The following is a 15350-nucleotide window of genomic DNA, read 5'->3' on the forward strand; positions in this document are numbered from 1 at the left end:
ACTCCACAATAGAGCTGCTCATGGGCCGGGCGGCCCGGCCCGGCTCAGCCCGATAGCCCACCTAAAATTTAGGAGGATTTAGGTAAAAATATAGGCCCAAAATATGGGTTTGGGTAGAAAAAAAAACCCGTTTAAAAAACAGGCTGGACCTCGGACAAAATTTTTTTGGCCCGGTTCGGCCCGAAAATATATTAAATATATATTTTTTAATTTATTATTACATTTACATTTTACATTTCCCATTTCCCCTCCTTATTTTCCTGACCCCGTTTAGACTTCAGATACAAATCCCTAATCCCTTCCCTCCGCCCTTTTTTTCCCCCAAATCGAAAACTCACCTCCACCGATCCACCATCTCACCTTCAGTGTTCGGTCCTCCATGACTCCACCTCTACAACTCTAGCAGAATTTGACCAAAATTTAATCATTTTACTAGGTGGCGTTGTTGTTCTCTTCAGTTCGATTCTTCTGCAACTTCCGACCCAAACCCTTCAAATCAACAAGTTCAAGGTAACATGCTTCGATTCTTCTTCACTTTAGTTTTCATTTCAATTGAAATTTTCGAGCTTTACATTTTAATCATGTACTTAAGAGAAGGCCGCTCTTTATTGCTGAGTTTAGTGACGGTGACATGCTTCGATTTTTAACTATTTGTTGCCATGTTTTCCACCAAGAATGCATTGATCATTGGCTTGAATCACATAAAAGATGCCCAGTTTGTCGTTAAGAGTTAGATGTGACTAGTAAATCAATAGTAAATCCCTCAAATCTCTAAAATCTCAAGTTTTACAGGTTAGAACATTTCCCCCTTTTTTGTAATATTCTTTACTTTTTATTGATTCTTTTGTTTCAATTTCCTGTTATGAGTGATTTATTGATTGTTTTATTATGTTTGTTTTGATCTGATCTTATCGTTTTGGTGATTGTTGTTGAACAGGTGATCGGGGATTTTGATCTCAAAGAGTTCATCATGTTTAATCGACTGTTCAGGAAACCTAAGCAGGAAACAAATGCTCTAACCACGTTAGAAAAATTAAACGAGGTGTAGTATTTGATTTTCTTTTATTTTTTCACTTTAATTGGCAAACCAGTTATTTATTTTTGTATTTCTCTTGCTTTGTTTGAGTTCAAAAATTTTTGCAATAAATGTAACAGTTTTTTGCAATATATGGAATTCATTTGTTATACTTAAAGAACAACTTATCTAGTATTGTTATTTAGTTGAAGAGAAGGGTTTCAAAGATAAAAGGAATGAATATCTCTTTTATCGTGTATACATATTCCTTGCTGATCTCGCTAAAAGTTGATGCTATGATGGACTGTGATCTTTTCTGTATTTAAAAGTTTGGTTATATTGGTTGTGTATTAGGGATAATTTCAAAATTTTAAGAATATTAATTTTAGTGATTTTTATTTCGTCTGGTGCTACAAAATGCAAATTGCAGTCTATATTCGTTTCCACTGAATGACTTACATTGCTTCTTTCTACTTTTTTTTATTTTTTTAATTTTAAAATATTTTTAAAATACTTTTTTAAAATTTTTGGTATTTATTAAAAAATGGGCCGGGCTGGGCTGGGCTGGGCTTATGATTTTTTCTTGGGTCGGGCCTGGGCAAAATTTTAGGCCCATATTTTGGTTCGGGCCGGGCCCGGGCCAAAAATTTTCACTGGGCCCGACTCCGAACCCAGCCCGGCCTGGCCCGGCCCATGAGCACCTCTACTCCACAATTCACTTACGTCTAAATTTTATAGGAATTTGATATGAGAAATCTATTCGTTAAGCATGTATAATTAGGAGTGTGTCGTTAAAACCAATTTAACCGATTAAATCAAACTAATTCAATTAATCGGTTGATTAATTGATCTAATTCGGTATAGAAGTAAATTAATAATTGTTTAAAAGTTCAGTTAACAGTTAATTCGGTTCAAAATCAATTAATTAACTAAAATTAATAATTAATATTATATATTAACCAGCTGGCCACTACCCATCCAGACCTAGGCCCCAAACATTAACCCACTTTCAAATAAATCCAATCAACTAAAAATAAACTCAAACACTAACCCAAGCCCCAAATATAAAATTTTAATTCCTCCTAAACCTAAAAATAATGCACACGGTAATACATCGACCACTAGATCCCAAAATCTCACAGATTCAAAAATCCCTAACCCTAATAGAAAATCCCTAATTTAAAATCTCCAAAGTCTCAAAATCCCCACTGTTAGTCACCACCATCCGACGTCCACCAGTCACACCATTCGGCATACACCACGTCACCATCATCGCTTGACGTTCGTCTGCCATCAATTTCGGTTTCACCCAAAATCCCTAATAGAAAATTTCTCAAAATCCCTTCACTCACCATCGTCCGACACTCACCTTGAATTTTTTTCAGGTATTTTTTTTACTGAAATGGATTTTTCTTCTACTTTTTTATGAAAAATTTTTCATTCTTCGATATTTCTGCAATTTTGTTGTTGCTTCTTTGTTCTCAACATGTGTTTGTGAATGTAATTTAGTAGAAAGGTTAGACCATATCTGCTGCTTCTTTGCTCTGCTGCTTCCTTGTTTTGCAATTCTTGGATTTTTCACATCAGCAAGTTATTGACCATGCACCTGAAATACAAATCGAAACTTTACATTCACTTTGGATGCATTCCCAGTTCTAATGATAATAATAATCCAATGTTGATTTCATACTATAATGTATTGAAAGAAATGCATAATATTATCTAAAATACATTCAAAACATTGAAAAAAATGATAAACAAACTTTGCCAAGTTAGAAGATAAATAAAATGCTCTGGAAAAAATTCAATTAATTCAGTTAACCAACCAAATTAACCGAAATATTTCGGTTTGGTTAACTTTTTTTGAAAAAATTTTGGTTCGGCTAACGGTTAAAGGATTAAAAAGTTTGGCTAATTTAGTTAATGGTAGTTCGATTCGGTTAACCGATTGTTTAACTGTTTGAACACCTCTATGTATATTTAAAACTAGTTCCCATTCAAGGGTTTAATATATATATAATTATTTGAAATACAATATATTTTTATAATATTTTAACTATATTTTGTATATATAAATAAAGATGGTAGAAGATAAATATATTTTAATAAAATATATAGAGAGGTGAAATTATAAACATAACATTAAAATATAAATATTCTTTTTTATGTTTAAATGTATGCATATAAATTAGTAATTTAAATAAAACCTAGTAATTTTTTAGATTTAATTGAAAATATTTAATAATAAATAATTTTAAATATAATTATTTTTAATATTTTTAATAATAAATAGTATTGATATTAAAGAATTTTTAAAATGAAAATCACATTAATCATTTGTCAAATATATATATACTTACTATTATTAAATTCTTGACTGAGTTGGTATCATGAGTCAATCGGACACCAACTCTGTAACTACCCGATTTTTAATAGTGTCAAAAAAGCCGGTTTTGGAACCCTATTATCATAAATTGGGTTCGTAAATATTAAATTAAATTTTTTACAGAGTTGGTATAAAAGACAATTAAAGTTTTTTCATTCAAAATTTTCTTTTAATTGTTTAATTTAGGTACAAGGACTAAATTATAAAAGTTTTATCGTTATAGGTTTTTAACTGACCGAAAACTTAAGGACTTAATTTGCAACTAGACAAGGGTTTTCAATGGCAATTGAACCATTTCTTAATATGAAATAGTGGGAATGATGTAATAGTCCCCTGAGTATAAATAGATTAAGCTTAATCTTAAACCTATTTAATTAAATGTTAATCTATGTATAAAAGCTACAAATTAGTCTAATTTTCATATCTTCTTCATTCTTTTATTTGGCCAAGACTTGAAAACCTAAGAAAAATCATTTTTGAAGCTCAAGTTATTCGGTCCTTCAATTGGTAAGTGTTTTCAAGCTCTTTTCTTATAATTTTTATATTTTGAAGGCCATGAGAGCTTGATTTAGCTAGCCCATGTATCAATTTGACAAATTATTAAAGTTTTTTAAAGTTTCCATTGTTGATTTTTTGAAGAAATTGGTGTTAAATTGATAGATTTTAAGCTTAGATATGAAAAAAGAACTAGATTGTAAAGATTAATTATTAGTTTTGTTCATAAGGACTAAAGTGAATAAAATGTAAATTTTATGAGAAATTTTGGTAGCAATAGATATTAGAGGGTCCCTAAAGGATGTAATTATACCTTTAAACTGAAGCTTAAAATTAAAAGTTATGGCTATTTCGGTTTTAGGGGCTAAATTGAATAAAATGTAAAACTTTAAGGGTATTGAAAAATAAAGTTTCATAGGTTCATTCATATCATGAAATAGTGTATAAATATTTGGTATTGATAAATTGAATGAAATAATTGCATAGATTGGGAATTGAATCAAACCGGAGATAATCAGGGAAAAACAAGAATTGTCGATTAGTCCTTAAATATTTGTTTTGTTTAATGTTTTTGCCAGGTAAGTTCATATGGAACTTACTATTTTATTTGATGCTATGTTGAATTGTGTCATGCCCTCATTTGACGAGCCGGTACTATTTAAGAAACTATGCTGGCGAAGACCGCCTAAGTCGCGAGACAGAGACATGATAAGGCTGGTAACTTCGTGGTGAAGTACTTCGTTGAACTTCATCGATACTGTAGAGTTCCACTCCACGAATTGATGAGTTCTTTGTAGTGGCGAGAACCTTATTAGAAGGACTATCCCGCTAATAAATCTGCCACCTGTGTTTTTGTAACACCCTATACCTAGCTCGATCACCAAGCCCAAATATTAGGATGTCACATCACTGTCACACATCATATGCATTACAAATGGTCCCGTTATTAAGCAACCGTCATCCATCTTAGCTTTTGTAATAATTATAAGTCATGCATATCCCAGTCATCAATAAAACATGCTAAACATTCATCAAGCAAACTTAAAACGAGAATTAAACATACATTAGAACCACATAGCAAAATTTTAGAAAAAATCACGTAGGTATCAATACTGAATCATAGGTATCGATATTTCTCTCAAAAGGTATCGATATTGCTTGGAAAATCGATACCAAAATAACATTATGTTTCTCGTTTAAAATCCAAACCTCAGAAGTTATTGGTATCTTTCATAAAGTATTGATTATTTCACCCCGAGTATCGATACTAGTGATGTGGTATCGATACCAAATTACGTTACTGACTTCCTACACTTTCAAAAATCACGGAGGTATCATTTCTAAAACCTGAATATTGATACATCTGCTTTAGGCCACAAAAATACAACATATTCAAGAATTTAGATCATTCTAACTTATACCAATACAACATGTAACTATTACGTTATCAAAAGAACATCAAAACATCCATATTAATAGTTCAAAGCATCGTAGAAATGTCCGAGCAAGCAAACGATATAACAAGAACAATATCCATAAGTATTAAGAACAAGTAAGTTATGAAAATATCCAGACATCATCGCAACACTTATGCAACAATTCTGCCACATTGCCTTTATTTCCCCAAAACATAAACGAATAAATAACACCTATGAAATAATGCTAAGTCTTGCTTAGATCACTCCCTTGGAACCACACCGCTCACACTGTTCACACAACTAATCTGCAATGGTTTAAAAGGGAGTGCGTGAGTTTTACAAGCTCAGAAAGCTCAGTGAATGATTAGAATAACTAACACGTAAACATGTCATCATAATTATTGAAACAACCATTCAACACAATTACAACATTTCATACTTTAGTACCATATTACATATTCCTGCATTAGTCATTGGTTCATTTACATAGTAATCGCATACACATTTAGGCATATATTACATTACACATAATCACATTTAAAGATAATTTGGCACTGGAGTTATGAAACATAGAAGTGGACTTCATCACCATACATTGGATACACTGATCTCCAACACACAAAATGACTAATAGAGTCGAACATATCCCCAAAAGTGTAGCATACAGCTAGCACTCTCTAACACACCAAACATGTCCTGGTGAATGGAGCTTAGCTCACATTCCCTTATCTCTCCAATTTGTCTCAAGCCTTAAGGCCCCAAAAATACAACACAAAAGTGAGTACTCACAATCCTATGGCATGGCAACTATATCTGACGGTCTCATAAGGTCACAAGGCCAAAATATTCGTTACTAAAAACACATATTACTTACTATTTTCTGCACTTTTTTATTGCATATTCACATCATAAGCATAACATAATTTCTGTCGTTTGACATGCATAACACATCCATATTTCCACTTTCATAATAATCATCACAAGCATATAACATATGCCATGGCATCGCATTTTAGTTCTCATTTTCACAACACATAAGTACATATTTCACAATATAAACATGGGTATGAGAAAACTTACACTCGAAATTTAGAGTAGGGGTTTAGGCTACTATTAAATTCCCAATTAACACAATGAATTGTGTCTACAAGCAGCGATTCCAAACACTCACCAATTACGTTTTCATCGAGACGCCGAAAGCTCAAACTAATATTTCCTTAACTCGTAGAAGGTTCTAACAAATCTGAAGCTTCAACACAATAAATCACACAACATACAATCAACAATCAACTAAGGACTCACCTCAAGCAATCCAAATACAAGCCTAAGCTAAGTTCTCATGTAACCAAAACCTTCGACACAGTAAACTTGAGATTCACATATCTCAGACCATACTTAATATTTTTTCCTAAAACTAATTTCGTTCATCTAATTATTCACCTACAAAATATTCTCAACCTTTAAACTACGCAAAACTATCTAATTCATTGTATCGAAAGTTTTTAACATGTTATGGCAATTTTCACGAAAATTCATTAAATCCTTAGAAATCTTTAACAAAACTTTAAAGTAAGCTTATAAACCTCCTAATCTCATCAAAACTAATTGAAAAACACTTTGAAACCATGTTTTTACTCAAAATCCCAAAATCCACCATTAACGATCCAATTTTTAACTTTTATTTAGAATATGCGATTTAATGGTTAAAAACTCAGTTTAAAGGATCAAATAACATAAAAAACTAATAAGGAATCGACTCTGTAACAGCCTGATTTTAGGCCTAGTCGGAACAGTGGTTTTGGGACCACAAATCCGACGAGGGAAAATATAATAATAATTATTTTTTATGGTCTACAATTTCACTAAAAAATTTCGTGAAAATTTCGTTCGAAAATTTTGACGTTTGGGCACTCAATTTAGCCAAAAGGACTAAATTGTAAAAAGTGAAAAAGTTTAGTTCTACATGTTAGAAGTGTCCAATTGTTATGAAATTTGAAATTGGAGGTCCTTAAATGGTAATTAGACCATTGGTTAAATTGTGGACAAAAATGGACATGAGATAAGTGAAATAGGAAATTTTTAAGTTAGGGGCATTTTGGTAATTTGGTAATTAAAAAGTATTAAAAAGACAAAATAGGCCAAAAATCATCATCTTCAACCTCATGGCTGAAATTAGCAAGGGCGAAGCCATGGTTAGGGTTTTCAAGCTTTCAAGCGCGATTATCAAGAAAGACGAGAAGTCAACCTTAATCGGGGTAAATAGAATATTGAGGATTAAATTCCAAAATCTTTACATTTTGTATCGAGGTAAGTTGTATGTAATTAATACATTGTTATAATTATTTTTGTTATATTTCTTGACAATATATGCGAAAGGGTTGGATATTAAATAGTTATATTAAAGTTAGAAATTTGAAATTGATAGTTGATTTGTTTAAAATCAGCTTGATTTATGGATATACCAACTGCAAGTAATGGTTGAAGTGATTTAAATCGAATTATTAAATTGGTTATGGAGTTGAGTGGAAAGATTGATATTATAATGTGCTATGGAGAAATTGTAAATTATTGGAAAGTAAGAATCTTTGTGGAACTGTCGGAATGGTAAAGATTTGAATAAGGTATCGATGAACATGTGTGTAGTACTGTGTGAAGGCTACTACATGAATCAATAAATGATGGTCACATGTGTAGTACTAAGTGAAGGCTACTATGTGTATCGAAAAGCTTTGGTCACTTGTGTAGTACTATGTGAAGGCTACTACGTGTATCGAATGATAAAAGTAACATGGGTAGTACTGTGTGAAAAACCCCAAATATTTGTTGTTATACCGACATGTTCAATGAGATATGAGTATGTGATTGGAACGTGATAAGTTGCGAAAGAGTGCCTGAAGTGATGAAGTCTTGTATTGTGTTATAAAATAAATGGTTATAGTGATACATGAATGAGGGATGTGTGGAATTGAATTGAATATTGACTTGAAAATGGCAAAGTGAATTTTGAATTGAATAGAGATTGAAAGTGAAAAAGTGAAATTATGAAAAAGTAGAATTAGCAACAAAACAGTTTTGGACTGCAACAATCATGTGACTTTGAAAAATCACCAAAAATAGTGGAAATATAATTAGAGAGTGAATAAGATATGAAATGAAAGCTTAGTGAGTCTATTTTTACATAAAAGAAACAGAGCAAGCAAAAGAGTTATATACTTTGAGATATTTGAATTTTAGTGAGACAGAGATTGATTGATTTCGGAATCCCCTGTTCTAATTTTGGAAAATCATTAAAAATTGTACAAAAATAATTATGAATTATAATTTATATGCTTAGAATCCTTAATGAGTCTATTTTCAAGAGAAACAATTTGGATTCTGTGCAATTAGATAATTAATATTTAGTGAAGAGTGGTGAGAACTGTCAGACTGCGTAATAAGGTAAACTTTAAACAGTAAAATGTACTATGTGGCTAAATAAAAAATTCTAAAAATTTTATGGTAAGAAGATATGTGAGTCTAGTTTCAGGAAAAATTAACGGTTCTTAATTTGGAGTTCTGTAGCTCCATATAAAAATAATTTAGTGATACTGACTCGGATGAACAGCTTTGAATATACATAAGGGTGAATAAAGAAACTATAGAAAATGTTATTTCTAAGAATGTTAAGTACACTAAGGATGTGGAATGGAGAGGAGGAGAAGGAAAATTATACATATATATGAATGATTTATGTATAATTGGTTATATGATCGATTATAATCGATAAACATGGAAATAGTAATGATGCATACATTTGTATGTTAATGATCATGGTTGAAGCTCATATTGTAAAATAAAGTTTCATAGTATTTATTTATGGTATATTTGGTATATGATTTTGTATGAAGCAAGGCCATGAATGGTGTATGGATTAAATGCACTAGCTTGCGACTATGGTTGAATGATATGTTATTGTTTTGTGTAATATTCGTAGGAAATGGGTGTGGAAAGGAAATGAAATACTAAGTTCATACTTGAAGAATAAAATGACGAAAAAGAGGATGATGAGTTGATTCGATGTTGTTATTTAAGCTTAAGTGATGTTTGCATTGCAATACTAAGAATTTTATAAATGTGTTAATGAAGGGTAAAATTGATAAACATTAAGTTAAATGGTGAATACGTATTAGTATTGAACTTAATGATATTGAATTGTACGTGAATTAAATGGAAGTTTCTAGTGATATGTTTTGAATTAAAAGAATTATGGTGGTACTGAAATGTATATTGGATTGAGAAATTGATTTGAAGTGTGAACATGAGAAATTTTGAATTGAATGAAATAAAAATGAAGCATTGAATTACATGAGTAAGTATCGGGTCTCGTAGGCCCTATTTGTTATAATTATAGTATTTTGAAAATATAATGTAAAGATTTATAAAAGCATGTTAATAATTTGGAAAACCTTAATTTGAATGAAATTTTGTAACTCGGTTTAATACGTATGCAAATGTATGTGTTCTAGTAATGCCTCGTACCCTATTCCAGCATTGAATACGGGCAAGGGGTGTTACAAAATTGTTACATTAGTTGATGAAAAATTGAGCGTTTGATCAAAACCCCGAAAAACTCAAAAGTTCAACAATGGAGAAATCTAGTGTTCTTTAGTGTTTTCTTTAAATTCTATGGAGGTTTATGACTTGGGTGATGATAGAAATCAATAGATTAAAGTTTAGGAATCAAAGTTGTGTGAGAAAAGCTTTTGAAAAAAATAAACGGCTACAAAAACATAGGGGGAAGAGACAAACGTGAATAACCTGTAGGTGGGGGGAATATTAGGTTGATTTTTAAAATTTGGTTTAACTGCCTCATAAACACTCAAAATTTAGACCCTTTTACAAATCAATCCACTTTTCAAAATTAAAGGTCTTTAAAACTCATTTTCAAAAATTTATTTAATTTTCTAAAAGCCATAGTCGAAAATGTTTTCAGTTTACTATGCTACGAAATTCTCCAGCACACTAGAGCTAAAATTCCCATTTTACCCTTGAAATTTCTAGGCCCTATTTTAGTGTGTGACAACTCTCCCCCTTTAAAAAGAATTTCATCCTTGAAATTTACTTGAGCTAAACAAATAAGGATATTGCCGTCTCATCGTATCTTCGGCTTCCCAAGTAGCCTATTTTGTTTTGTGGTTATGCCACAAAACCTTAACCAATAGAACCCTTTTGTTTCGTGAAACCTTCTTTTCACGAGTTAGAATCTTAATCGACTCTTCCTCATAGGTTAGATCAATTTGAACTATCTTAATCGACTCTTCCTCATAGGTTAGATCAATTTGAACTTCAATCTCCTCTATTGGCACAATGATAGATTTGAATGATACTTCCGCAACATAAACACATGAAAAATATTGTGAATTCGCTCAAGCTCTGGTGGCAAATTGAGTCGATAAGCTATCGAACCAATCCTTTCAACAACTTCATAAGGTCTAACATACCTTGGACTCAATTTACCATTCCTTCCAAACCTCAAAACCTTCTTCCAAGGCCACACTTTCAAGAACACCTTATTGCCGACTTGAAACTCGATATTTCAACGTTTCAAATCTACATAAGATTTCTTCCTATCAGATTTTGCTTTCAACCTCTAACAAATCAACTTTACCTTCTCTTCAGTCTCTTGAACCAAATCCAGTCCAACAACCCGCTTTTCATCCAATTCTGTCCAATACAAAAAGAGTTCTACATTTCCTACCATATAATGCTTCAAATGGTGCCATAGGAATACTTGTTTGAAAGCTATTGTTGTAAGCTTAGCAACATATCTTTTAAAACTTGAATTACCCTCTCTAACTGACCATCAGTTTGGGGGTGATAAGCCATACTAAAACTAAAATTCAACCTCAAATCCTCTTACAAACTCTTCCAAAACCTTAAAGTAAAACGCAGATTCCTATCCAAAGTGATAGAAACTGGAACCCCATGAAGATGTACAATTTCAGCGATGTACAACTCCACCAACCTCTGCAAAGAATAGTTGGTACACACTGCCAAGAAATGCGCACTCTTTGAGAATCGATCAACTATCATCCACACTGAATCCTTCCATGTTGAAGTCAATAGCAAACCTAAAACAAAACTGAAGGAAACTGATGTTCTGCCTTTACCTTTTGACAATTCAAACATCGAGTCGCAAAATCCATAACATCACGCTTCAACCCAGGTCAGCAATAAATCTATTGAATATCATGATACATTTTATCATTTCCGAGATGCATAGTGTAAGAGCTACTATGTGTGTAACACCCCAAACCCAGCCTAGACATTATGGCCGTACCTCGCAATGTCACACTCTAGTGTTTTTAAAACTCGTTGTTACGATGAAAACATTTCATGTTATTATCTTTAGTAAACCTTTGTTAGAACTTAGGAAGTCGCCTTTATCCATTTAAAACATTTTTTTTGAAACATCCCTCGTTGGGGAAGCTTTAATAAAATAATCTAAGTGATCATTCGTTTAGAAAATACATTAAATTTTTGAAAACTGAATTTCCTACGACCAGCAGGTATAAATCCATAAAGTAAAATAAATAAATAAAAACCCAAAATTTAAAACCAAAGTCCCAGAGGGTCCTTAAATTACAACTCAAATAATCAATAAGAATCAAATAATAAATCGTAAATTGAAAACCATGTAGTCCAAAAATTTCTGTGGTCACCGTTGAGTCCTCCGTTGCACCGAACCGTTTAAGTCTGGGGATTACCTGTGCACATTAAACAAAAAGGGTAAGTTTACGTAAACTCAGTGTGTAATCTCGCAGAAACAAACAAACAATCAGTATTCACAATACACAGTTGAACAGTCTTGGGCCTAAGCCCTTTTCAGTATCAGTGACAGCTAGGGCCTTAGCCCATCTCAGTACAGTGTCAAAAATGCAGTAGGGCCTTAGCCCATCACAGTATCAGTAGCATAACAGCTATGCAATAGCAAAATCCTACCCAACCAGCCTCTACACACCATCTCCGTCCAACCCTACACTCCATGTGGGGATATAATCAACCCACCCATCCCTACACTCCAAGTAGTACCGAATGCGGCACAAATCAGTAGTTTGCAGCTGAGCTGCCAGTAATTAGGCTTAAAGCCTTTTAGTACACTTCCTCCGAATAACAACCCCCAACTTAATGCAGTGCAACATATAATGGATGATATACTATTATGTAATTTCAATCAATTTCACACATTTAGGGGTCTAAGTAGCGCTTACCGACCTTATAGTAGGTTCACAGTCGATTTGGGCTACCCATGCAACCTTAGAATCATTTTGGTAAAAATGGGCCCACACACTCATGTGTGACCATATGGCCCACTCGGCCCAAATTGGCCTTGGCCGTGTGATCCATTTTTAATGTAACCCATGCTAGCTAAATATTTATATATGTTTTCACTATTTACTTATATGATCATTCAGAGCTGTCTACTTGAGTCATTGTCACAAATTATTTATATCTTATGCTACAGAATTCAAAATTAAGATCCGCTTGATGTTTTCAAAACTAGACTCAAATACCTTTCTACCATTAAATATTAGAATTTATAGCTTATCAAATAAGTACAGTAGAATCTTCAAAGTTATCCCTATTCTGCTGTTTGACAACTTCAACCTTTCTTTACTAAAAATTATTTATCTCTTAGCACAAAATTTGGATGATGTTTCTATTTGTTTCTCTTGAAAATAGACTCATTAAGGATTTAAACGTATAAATTTAAGGCACTAATTATTCTTTTTATAATTTTTGATGATTTTCTAAAGTCAGAACAGGGGAACCCGAAACCATTCTGACCTTGTCTCACAAAATTCATTATATCTCATAACTTACAATTTCATTGCTTAGACTGTTTCTTCCATAAAAAACTAGATTCAACAAATTTTAATTTCATATTTTATTCAACCTCTAACTCAATTTTCACTATTTTAGATGATTTTTCAAAGTTAGACTACTACTGCTGTCCAAAAATATTTTAGTGCAGAATGTTGATTTCCAAGATTATAACACCCTTATTTCCTTTCTCTACAAATTTTCGCATCATTTTCTCTTATTTCTCGACAGCAAGTAATTTTAGCTTTTCGTTGAAACCTATTTCCTGCGTTTCGGGTACACACCTGGTATCGTTTCTTATACGTAAGCACTCTTAAGCCTCCAAAGCCTAATAATCAACCACCAATTCTCCAGGTTAGTCACTTAATTCATTTTTAATCAACCAATTTTGGAAGGAACTCGACTAAAAACCTAACAAAACCCTTACCTCGCTTGAGTAACCACGACTTCGTACAATCACAGCATTAATTCAAAACCACCAGCGCCTTGATTAACTCCTAAACACCAAAATGGAATCCTCCTTTCAGAGATTAACCAAGAACGATTCATAATAGACAAAACCGTTACTTACCGAACATACGCAACCAATGATGAACAACCAAATCAAGTGAAAAATAAAGAAATGGGAGGGGAAGAAATGATGAAAATTTCAGTAGCAACTTAGGGAAAGAATAAGCAGAGATGGGAAAAAAGAAGAAGAAAATGTCAGAAAAATTTTGGGTAATTGGAGAGAAAACTGAAACTGTACTTTTTTGTTCTGCAACAAAAAGATAATAAGATTATTTTCTGATATACTCTCTCCCATTATCTTCTAAAATCACTCCCTATTAACCCACTAAAACAAAACTACTTTGAATTTTGCCCCAACACAACTCTTAGCCGAAATTGGAGCAAAAATACTGTATCTACGCCATCATAGATAATTGAACACAGGACCTCCTTCATACTAACACTCCACTTATCCACCAGACCAGCAGGCCCATTCTGTTAATTATTTGCCAAATTTTACTTAAAAGCCTACTGACCAAAGATAGGGCTTATTCATAAAAATACCAAAATTTGCACAAGTCCTGGCTTGAACATGGGACCTCTCACACACCCAAAACACTTAACCACTGAAGTAGATACACAGTTGTGTCACACCTTTGCAAAAACTAAAATAAAAATTATGGGGCGTTACAATGCATCTCAGTAAGAATTGCTTGCCTCAAATCTACATCATGTTGCACACACAATCTACATCGAAAGTTATATATACCATCACTATTAACATCAAAATCTCCTTTGATACTTTGCTCAACCTGTCGAATCCTCTTTAACAACTCCCCATCTAACGACTGTTTCTCCTTAATTTGCTACGAAAAAGTCGGCCTCACTTGAAGTTTAGCTAACAAACCACTATCATTAGCTAAACTCAAACACGCAAACATAGCTCTCAACTCCGCCATTGACTTTCTACTCAAAGTGTCGGTAACAACATTCGCCTTACCAAGATGATGCTCTATCACATAGTCATAATCCTTGAAAAGTTCAATCCAATTCCTTTTGGGTGAGGAGGTACTTAATACTCTTATGATCTGTGTAAACAACACACTTCTCTCTATACAAGCAATGGCGCCAAACCTTAATCGCGAATACTGCAGCAGCCAATTCAAAATCATGAGTAGGATAATTGCGCTCATGCGTTTTCAACTATCTTGAAGAATAAGCCACAACTTTACCCTCTTGTATTAACACGCAATCGAGACCCAAATATGAAGCGTCACTATAAACCACAAAATTTTTTCCTCGATTTGGTTGAATCAATACAGGTGTCTCAGTCAAAATTGCCTTAAGTTGTTCAAAACTTTTCCGCCTTTTGTTAGTCCATTCAAACACTACGCTTTTCTAAAGTAGTTTCGTTAAGGGTGTAACAATTAGGAAAACTCTTCAATGAACCTACGATAATAACCAGCCAAACCCAAGAAACTCTGAACTTTGGTAACGCTCCAAGATGGCTTCTACTCTAAGATTGCCCCAATCTTTTTTAGATCCACTCAAATCCCTTCTACCGACACAACATGACCTAAGAACGCCACTTCCTTAAGCCAAAATTCACACTTACTCAACTTTGCATACAACTGCTTATCTCGCAGAATCTGCAAAACAACTCTTAAATACGCATCGTAATCCT

General features: G+C 32.9%; 1 long non-coding RNA gene across 1 annotated transcript; it reads left to right on the forward strand.

The window, feature by feature from the left end:
- Positions 1-60: 60 nt before the first annotated feature.
- Positions 61-1276, forward strand: LOC107922164 (uncharacterized). Its single transcript, XR_001691195.2, has 2 exons — positions 61-792; positions 938-1276. It is a non-coding gene; the product is annotated as an uncharacterized lncRNA (long non-coding RNA).
- The last annotated feature ends 14074 nt before the right edge of the window (positions 1277-15350 follow it).

Source organism: Gossypium hirsutum, chromosome D01, assembly GCF_007990345.1.
Source record: "Gossypium hirsutum isolate 1008001.06 chromosome D01, Gossypium_hirsutum_v2.1, whole genome shotgun sequence".
Lineage (NCBI taxonomy): Eukaryota > Viridiplantae > Streptophyta > Magnoliopsida > Malvales > Malvaceae > Gossypium > Gossypium hirsutum.